Genomic DNA, 10,034 nt, shown 5'->3' on the forward strand with positions numbered 1-10,034 from the left:
ACAAAACGGGACATCAAAGGCCTGTGTGAAAAGGATGATCCTGTCTCTCCAGCCCTTTTCTCCAAGCTCCTTTGGAATATGATGATTTATTCTCTCAGACTTGTCGCACGCCTATGCTGCTGCTTCCACAAGACATTGTGCTGGCATAACTGGAGTGAACCCGGCAAAGAAGACCTGTGCTAGATGGATTTCTTGTTGATCTGTGCATTACGTGTGCTACCACCTAGCATGATACACCGTTTACTACATTGCATGATGCCTCTCTTTCTCCATCTTCATTTCATTTTACACCCTACTCCATTTACTTCATGATTTTACTTCCTACTTTACTCCATCTTCTACTTTTTCCCCAAAGCACCCTACAAAGGAATTTTAGATTCCTTCTTTTTCTCTTCACAACAGATCCAGACTAAGACTGTGGCACAGTGTGTGGAGTACTACTACACCTGGAAAAAGGAGCATAGAGTTGCTAGCACTCTTGCTCAGGTGAGGGGGAAGAAAATCCAGGCATGCCAGGAGGGTGGGGAAACTGGGAGAAGGGGAGAAAACCTGCTGGCCAGGCATGCCAGACACCGCTTTGCCAGGATCACATCATCCCATGCGCTGGCAAAGGCACAGCAGATGCTGCCCAGGCCTTCCTTCTGCTGCTGCCCTGAAATACGCCATTCTGGAGCCTAACTCTGAGCCAAAAAAGCCGCACCACCACCCAAATGGGCTTGGACTCTCTACAGATGGCTTTCTCAAGGGCTGCCACCTTTGCTGACTCCAATCAGACCCTTCATTCCCCACTTCACTCCTCCTGACATCTGCAATCCCTGTCTTCAGGGAGATGTTGCAGATTTTCAGGCAGTTTTTCTAGCATCCCAGCATACTCCCCAAGAAGCAGCTGCCAGTGCTGTGGCTCCCCTCAGACTTTCCTTACCAGCAAAGAGCAATTTGGTTGACAAGAGTGAGAGAGAGAGAGAGAGAAAGAGATAGAGAGATTATTCTGGGTTGTATCAAACGTCTAACCATGTGTCTTCCCTAATTTGACTGAATTTCCATCCCATTCCCTAGACATTTCTGCAGGAAAACCCAAGGGAAATAAATGTTAGGCAGAGAGGTAGAAATAAGAAATGTAGAATTCTAGATAGCCACACATTTATCCCACCCCTTTGGCCTGTAGCAAAGAGGAGCATTTCCCTCCAAGCTCTGCCTTGGCAGCCTGCCGCAGCCCACTGGCAAAGGCAGCCCTTTCTCAGCTCTTCAGGCTTTGCAAGGATTTGCTTAGGCCAATAGATTTTTGTGCTGGACGCAGGCATTTCCAGCTTTCTGACGGGAAGGAAACATTGAAACAGGATTCTTTGATTTCCAGGCTGTGGGCGAAGGCAAGAGGAGCAAAAGCCCCCCCAGAAAGGAGGATGGGCAGACAGGGAAGAGAAGCCGCAAGAGGGCTGGCAGCGCCCAGTGTCCCTGCTGCCAACCGCGCCAGCCGCCCCGTTCGGCGGGAGGCCCCTTTCCCTGCGGCCAGTGCAAACGGTGCGCAACTTCCTGCTCTTTCTGCTCCAACCTGCGCCTTGGCACTACAACAGGCTGACCCTTTGCAAAGGCGCCGCAGCGCAAGCTCAGGCCACTTGCACCATCGCCCCTCGCAGCCCTGCTCAAGCTTACAACCCACCTCAAACCCAAACAGCTCACTTCCAACCCAGCCTTCACAATGAAACCTTACCCTGCCCCAACAACACACACTGCATACAAGTAGCAACAGATCCATCAAAGCTTGCTTTGATGCTGCTGATCAAATTCCAAATAGGATGCAGCAAAAGGAGGAAGACATTTCAAGGCATTGAAACAAGAAAGATCCGACTCATGCTCTGATCAATTCACAATGTGCCACTGCCCAAAAAGACAGAAATTCATACTAAAAGGCAGATCTTGCCACTTGCTTTAATGATGTGTACTAAATTGAACAATGGATGGTTTGTTTCCTGTCTTCCAGGCTGTTTGAAACCATGCAGGAAAGGAACAAACACAGGAGAAGACATCGCCCTCGCAAAGAAGCAGAGCCTCTCCCCAAGAAGAAAAGACCAAATTAGACAAGCCTGCAGCTTGTCCAGCCAGGCCTAGCAAGGCTTAGGACTAGATAGGAATAGGACTGGTTTTTAAGCTTCGATAACGTCAATAGAACTAGATAGGAATAGGACTGGTTTTTAAGCTTTTAGACTTGTTCAAATTCTATTTAGTTAGTTTACATGATAGGAATCTCCTCAATTTCTTAGTTAAGGTACATGAGTGTTATTCAAGATTCATTAGTAGGATTAGATTTATCAGTCAATGTAAGAGGCTTGGTGTTGGCTACGCTCCGTCTTTTGTCATTTTGCCTTTGTTGAGACACAATCTGTCTTTATCATTAAACCATGTTTGTTCCACTTTATCTTTTGGTCTGTATGAAATCACTGCGGCAATCAAAGACGGCACTTGCCCTGAGAGGAGAATCTGGGCACGCACGACCTCCCCAAGGCCCGGCCCCTTGCTCAGCTGGCAGGACTGGCGAAGGTGTGTCTCCTTTACTGCCAGGGAAAGAACGCTGGCGCTTCATCCTTTGATTCCTACAAATCTCAGCTGCCAGTGGAAAGGGAGGCTTTGTTTAATTCAATGAATTGGATCAAAATGAGTGCTCTGCTCTCACCATCATTTCTGCCCTAAAAGCAACAGCTTTAGTCCTTTTTGTAGCCCAGCAACAGAACTTTGCTTCATTTTGGGGCACTGATGCACCTGACCACCTTGGAAGACGTTTCTAGAACCCCTCCAATTCTATCCAATTCATATCCCATGCACCACAAAGGCATCAGTAGTTCAGTTTCAGTTCCTCTTGAAAGGAGCCCTCTCCCGCTCTGGGCCTCCACCAATCTCCTTAGCTAAAGCAGAGCAGCTGGGATCATTATCCTCTCTCTGGCTTCCCACAGCTTAGGTATTTGCACCAAAGAAGAAGCAAACTCCCTCTTTCATCTAGCCCAGCAAATGGCACTGCCCAGCAAGGCTTTGGTGGCAGGGGCTGTGCAGGGTGGAGAGGGGGCGAGGGAGGGGGCAATTGCCAGGCTGCTTCTGGGAAGCAGCGCAGGGAAGCTTGCCCTTGTCTGATGGAGCCAGTGCAGCTGGGCTTTGGAGCCTACAATGTATCTGCCTTGCAGTGGCACTTGTTACAGCTGCCCCCTCACTTTGCTGCCCTGTGGGCAACATGCAGCCTGGGAAGGAAGCAAGATTGGGACTGAAGCAAGATTTGCTTTGCCTTAACTATAGGCCGGGAAGCAGCAAAACTGGCTGGGTTTTGTCCTATCTGGCATCTAAGTATTAAAAGAAACGCCAAGGCCGTCAGTGTGGAAAGGTAATTCCATCAGTGTTCCTTTGTTAGAGGAATGCCTGAGTCTTTTGAGACAAACAGCTAGTTTCTCCAAGGGAGCTGGGAGAGAGATATACAAAGTTGGCATTCATGTTTGCTACAGAAATGCCACTGTGCTGTCCCTGTCTGTGTGTCCCCATCAGTTCCCCTGAGAAACATGCTGTTTCTCTAAGTTTCAAGGAAGGAGTGATGAGGTGAGTGACCAGCTCAGAGGCCCAAAGGAGGGAAAACATCAAGCGACATTATTGGGCACCAAAAGGACATTTGAGAAAGGGGGCAGCATGAATGCCTCCACTTTGAGAGGAAGCTTTGGAGTTGCCTCTCGCCTGAACAACTTGCAAATTCTAGCTCCTCTCAGAGCTGGAGGAGAGCCAGCGGGAGGAGTCCTGCTGCTTCTGCAGGGCAGGAGATGAGGTTCTGGGCCCTTGGACACAGACAGACTCCTGGGCACGTTCAGCTGGAGACACCCTGCAGAGAAGCACCCACAAGAGCCAGGGCTGTCCCTGCTGCTTTTGCCCGTCTCCTCAGACGACTCAGGAGAAAAACCCAATGGCAAGGCTCTCAGAGCAAGCTTGCAGCAGCAGAAGTAAAAGGGGCAGAGGTGGCCCATGCCTCTTTCTGTCCCATGGCTCCCCTGGGGTTCTACATGGAATGTTGGGCTGTGCCCATAGCAACTGTCGTTGTCTCCTGCTCCTGCGGCCCTTGGTGGAACGCTGCTGGAGCAGCGCTGGAGCAGCAGCTGCAGGATCAGCTCCTGGGCTGTCCCTGACCAGCCACCTCCTGCACTCAGCGCCACACCCGGCCTCTGCACCCACATCCTCGTCTCCTCGGCTGCCTCCAGGCATCCCCACAGCACTTGGGGATCGTCCAAGGTAAGAAAATCCCCGTTTGCCTTCAAAGCACTAACACAAGGGCACGAGGCTCCAGCTGCCTCTCCCGCCAACCACGACACACAGGCTGCCTGCTCACTTTCCCCACACCAGGTTCCACGTCAAAGCAAGCTTCAGCTTCTGAAGGAATCATGTTGCCTCCCAGGCAAACACAGACCTTTCCATAGAGGATGTAGAGAGCTGTCCCAGTGCAGTTGCAGATCCTCCTCCACGGATCACCTGCTTCAAAGTTCTTGGCACCCATTGCAGCCCTAAACCTAGCTTGTGGTGACCCCAAAACAAATTGGTCATGCCTGAGGAGTTCAGGGCTTCAGTGTCAACAAATCCCCTTATGCCCTGACTCAGCTCACACCTGCTCCAAAGCTGCAAAAACCAGAATGATGGCACTTCTCCTCTGCGATCCCTCTCATTCAGGCCATGGAAGCATTTCACTGGCCTTGTCCTCAAACACAGCTGTTCAACTTCAAAAATCATCTGCTATCAGCAATCCTTATGTGCTTACATAGTTACATCTCTGATAGATACATTCTATTTTCATATCCTGTAGATACTTCTTTCAATGCATGTAGGGCTGCTTCTACCTCATGCTCAGAGGCAGCTGTGAAATGCCATCTTCTCAAGAACACAATCACAGTACCAGAGAATTTTCTGGCTTGCAAGGGATTCTCAAAGATCACTGAGCCCAACTCCAGGGCCTGCCCGGGGCAGCCTCAACAATCACATGCCCAAGACCGCTGTCCAAACACTTTTGGAGCTCAGTCAGCCTTGGTGCTGGCACCCCTTCCCTGGAGAGCCTCTTCCAGTGGCCAAGCACCCTCTGGGTGAAGAGCCTTTTCCTTCTATCCACCCTAAGCCTGCACTGCCACATCTTGCAGCCCATTCTCTTGGCTCCTCCCAGTGGCCCCAGCACTGAAGACAGTAGTGCATGGCCTTCTGCTTCCCCTCCTCAGGAAGCTGCTGACTGCTAGAGGCTCCTGCCTAGGCAATTCCACCTCAAAACCACGGCAATGACACCAAAAAGAAAGGAGCTGGGACAGAGGAGCTCAGGGTTTGCAACAATGAAGTCGAGAAGGAAGGCTACTGACACATCCTGGGCGGAACGATTTCTAACTGGAGCATTGTTTGGATCTTTTTCAGGTGGAAAGGAGAGGCACAATGAAAAGGAAAGCAAGAGGCAACAATCAGCCGTGAGTTTTGGCCTAGGGTTAAAGGACAGCAAACTGGAGGAATGGCCAGGAGGAGAACTGCTCTTTCAGAGTCAGGCTGGGATTGCTTCAAGCCTGTGCAGCCACAGGAAGGCTCTCTCCAGCACTTGCCTTTCTTACCTTCACCTCTTTCTTCCTTTAGGACACATCAATGTTGGCAGCGACTTTCAGGCTGAGCTCCCAGAGCTGCAGAGCAGAGCACCAAGTGAGGATGAAGAGCCTGCAAGCCTGGTCTGGAAGCCCTGGGGAGAAGATGACTCTGACATGGAAAAACCTGACAGAGGTAGCTTCTCTTCAAGCTTTTCTTCCACCCCTGACATACTTGGATCTTTCAAAGTCTCCTTTTGCATAGAAAGGCAGCTTCTTGCAGCCTCCGCTTCTCTCCCTGTCTCACGTGTCTTCCCATCTAGAAGTGTTAGAGGCAAGGAGAATGCTCTGCTTCTGCAGCAGAGCAGCAAAAAGAGCAAGCATCTTGCTCTCCAAATCGGTCAGGCCCATTAGCCACTGCAAGAGAGGAGATTGGCCTCCACTTCTTCTACAAGAAGCTGCTCTGAAGGGAGAGCCAGCACTGCGGGGGCCCTTGCTTCAGCTGGCCCTGTCTTTGCTCTCCTTTTCATGCTCTCCAAGCTGCTGCCTTTAGCTCCTGGCCTTTCCTTCCGCCTTGCATGGCAACCTTTGCTCTTGCTGCCCTCAAGGATGACTTGGGCTGCCTTTTTGTTGTGCTTGCAGTAAGACAACTGCTGGACATGGCCAGCTCCCGTGGCATTGCCGGGCCAGCAGCTGACCTGGAGCGCGCCCTGCACTGCCTGCACCAGGCAGGCGGCAGCCTTCCGGTAAGAAGCCGCTCTGTGGGCGCACAGAAGAGGGCACAGGGAATGCACAAGGCCCGGCCACTGGCACAGCCTTTCCTGCCTGCTCCTTGATGAAGGCTCTTCACAGGGAGCAGAGCACCTGCTGCCTGCTGTGTCTCCTCCAGCTGCGTCAGGGCTGAGCCCAAACGGCTCCAGCAGGGAGAATCTCCCTCCTGCAGGCGGCGGCGCAAGCTCCTGCAGCCTGCTGCCTTGGAAATCGCCTGCAGCTCTGGCTGCTCTAAGACATCAGGAGAGGAAATTCCCAGAAGCCTCACTCAGCTGAGGCCATTCTGAGAGAGAGATAATTCTGGGTTGTATAAAACGTCTAACCATGTGTCTTCCCTAATTTGATTGAATTTCCATCCTATTCCCTAGACATTTCTGCCGGAAAACCCAAGGGAAATAAATGTTAGGCAGAGAGGTAGAAATAAGAAATGTAGAATTCTAGATAGCCACACATTTATCCCACCCCTCTGGCCTGTAGCAAAGAGCAGCATTTCCCTCCAAGCTCTGCCTTGGCAGCCCGCCGCAGCCCACTGGCAAAGGCAGCCCTTTCCTCAGCTCTTGAGGCTTTGCAAGGATTTGCTTAGGCCAATAGATTTTTGTGCTGGACGCAGGCATTTCCAGCTTTCTGACGGGAAGGAAACATTGAAACAGGATTCTTTGATTTCCAGGCTGTGGGCGAAGGCAAGAGGAGCAAAAGCCCCCCCAGAAAGGAGGATGGGCAGACAGGGAAGAGAAGCCGCAAGAGGGCTGGCAGCGCCCAGTGTCCCTGCTGCCAACCGCGCCAGCCGCCCCGTTCGGCGGGAGGCCCCTTTCCCTGCGGCCAGTGCAAACGGTGCGCAACTTCCTGCTCTTTCTGCTCCAACCTGCGCCTTGGCACTACAACAGGCTGACCCTTTGCAAAGGCGCCGCAGCGCAAGCTCAGGCCACTTGCACCATCGCCCCTCGCAGCCCTGCTCAAGCTTACAACCCACCTCAAACCCAAACAGCTCACTTCCAACCCAGCCTTCACAATGAAACCTTACCCTGCCCCAACAACACACACTGCATACAAGTAGCAACAGATCCATCAAAGCTTGCTTTGATGCTGCTGATCAAATTCCAAATAGGATGCAGCAAAAGGAGGAAGACATTTCAAGGCATTGAAACAAGAAAGATCCGACTCATGCTCTGATCAATTCACAACGTGCCACGGCCCAAAAAGACAGAAATTCATACTAAAAGGCAGATCTTGCCACTTGCTTTAATGATGTGTACTAAATTGAACAATGGATGGTTTGTTTCCTGTCTTCCAGGCTGTTTGAAACCATGCAGGAAAGGAACAAACACAGGAGAAGACATCGCCCTCGCAAAGAAGCAGAGCCTCTCCCCAAGAAGAAAAGACCAAATTAGACAAGCCTGCAGCTTGTCCAGCCAGGCCTAGCAAGGCTTAGGCGTCAATAGGACTAGATAGGAATAGGACTGGTTTTTAAGCTTTTAGACTTGTTCAAATTCTATTTAGTTAGTTTACATGATAGGAATCTCCTCAATTTCTTAGTTAAGGTACATGAGTATTATTCAAGATTCATTAGTAGGATTAGATTGATCAGTCAATGTAAGAGGCTTGGTGTTGGCTACGCTCCGTCTTTTGTCATTTTGCCTTTGTTGAGACACAATCTGTCTTTATCATTAAACCATGTTTGTTCCACTTTATCTTTTGGTCTGTATGAAATCACTGCGGCAATCAAAGACGGCACTTGCCCTGAGAGGAGAATCTGGGCACGCACGACCTCCCCAAGGCCCGGCCCCTTGCTCAGCTGGCAGGACTGGCAAAGGTATGTCTCCTTTACTGCCAGGGAAATAATGCTGTCACTTCATCCTTTGACTCCTCAAAATCTCAGCTGCCACTGGAAAGGGAGGCTTTGTTTAATTCAATGAATTGGATCAAAATGAGTGCTCTGCTCTCACCATCATTTCTGCCCTAAAAGCAACAGCTTTAGTCCTTTTTGTAGCCCAGCAACAGAACTTTGCTTCATTTTGGGGCACTGATGCACCTGACCACCTTGGAAGACGTTTCTAGAACCCCTCCAATTCTATCCAATTCATATCCCATGCACCACAAAGGCATCAGTAGTTCAGTTTCAGTTTCTCTTGAAAGGAGCCCTCCCCCGCTCTGGGCCTCCACCAATCTCCTTAGCTAAAGCAGAGCGGCTGGGATCATTATCCTCTCTCTGGCTTCCCACAGCTTAGGTATTTGCACCAAAGAAGAAGCAAACTCCCTCTTTCATCTAGCCCAGCAAATGGCACTGCCCAGCAAGGCTTTGGTGGCAGGGGCTGTGCAGGGTGGAGAGGGGGCGAGGGAGGGGGCAATTGCCAGGCTGCTTCTGGGAAGCTCAGGGAAGCTTGCCCTTGTCTGATGGAGCCAGTGCAGCTGGGCTTTGGAGCCTACAAAGTATCTGCCTTGCAGTGGCACTTGTTACAGCTGCCCCCTCACTCTGCTGCCCTGTGGGCAACATGCAGCCCGGGAAGGAAGCAAGATTGGGACTGAAGCAAGATTTGCTTTGCCTTAACTATAGGCCGGGAAGCAGCAAAACTGGCTGGGTTTTGTCCTATCTTGCATCTAAGTATTAAAAGAAACGCCAAGGCCGTCAGTGTGGAAAGGTAATTCCATCAGTGTTCCTTTGTTAGAGGAATGCCTGAGTCTTTTGAGACAAACAGCTAGTTTCTCCAAGGGAGCTGGAAGAGGGATATACAAAGTCTGCATTCATGTTTGCTACAGAAATGCCACTGTGCTGTCCCTGTCTGTGTGTCCCCATCAGTTCCCCTGAGAAACATGCTGTTTCTCTAAGTTTCAAGGAAGGAGTGATGAGGTGAGTGACCAGCTCAGAGGCGCAAAGGAGGGAAAACATCAAGCGACATTATTGGGCACCAAAATGAGATTTGAGAAAGGGGGCAGCATGAATGCCTCCACTTTGAGAGGAAGCTTTGGAGTTGCCTCTCGCCTGAACAACTTGCAAATTCTAGCTCCTCTCAGAGCTGGAGGAGAGCCAGCGGGAGGAGTCCTGCTGCTTCTGCAGGGCAGGAGATGAGGTTCTGGGCCCTTGGACACAGACAGACTCCTGGGCACGTTCAGCTGGAGACACCTTGCAGAGAAGCACCCACAAGAGCCAGGGCTGTCCCTGCACTGCTTTTGCCCGTCTCCTCAGGCGACTCAGGAGAAAAACCCAATGGAAGGGCTCTCAGAGCAAGCTTGCAGCAGCAGAAGTAAAAGGGGCAGAGGTGGCCCATGCCTCTTTCTGTCCCATGGCTCCCCTGGGGTTCTACATGGAATGTTGGGCTGTCCCCATAGCAACTGTCGTTGTCTCCTGCTCCTGCGGCCCTTGGTGGAACGCTGCTGGAGCAGCGCTGGAGCAGCAGCTGCAGGATCAGCTCCTGGGCTGTCCCTGACCAGCCACCTCCTGCACTCAGCGCCACACCCGGCCTCTGCACCCACATCCTCGTCTCCTCGGCTGCCTCCAGGCATCCCCACAGCACTTGGGGATCGTCCAAGGTAAGAAAATCCCCGTTTGACCTCAAAGCACTAACACAAGGGCACGAGGCTCCAGCTGCCTCTCCCACCAACCATGACACACAGGCTGCCTGCTCACTTTCCCCACGCCACCTTCCACGTCAAAGCAAGCTTCAGCTTCTGAAGGAATCGTGTTGCCTTCCAGGCAAACACAGACCT

The sequence above is a fragment of the Melospiza melodia genome, chromosome Z (genome assembly GCF_035770615.1).
Source record: "Melospiza melodia melodia isolate bMelMel2 chromosome Z, bMelMel2.pri, whole genome shotgun sequence".
Lineage (NCBI taxonomy): Eukaryota > Metazoa > Chordata > Aves > Passeriformes > Passerellidae > Melospiza > Melospiza melodia.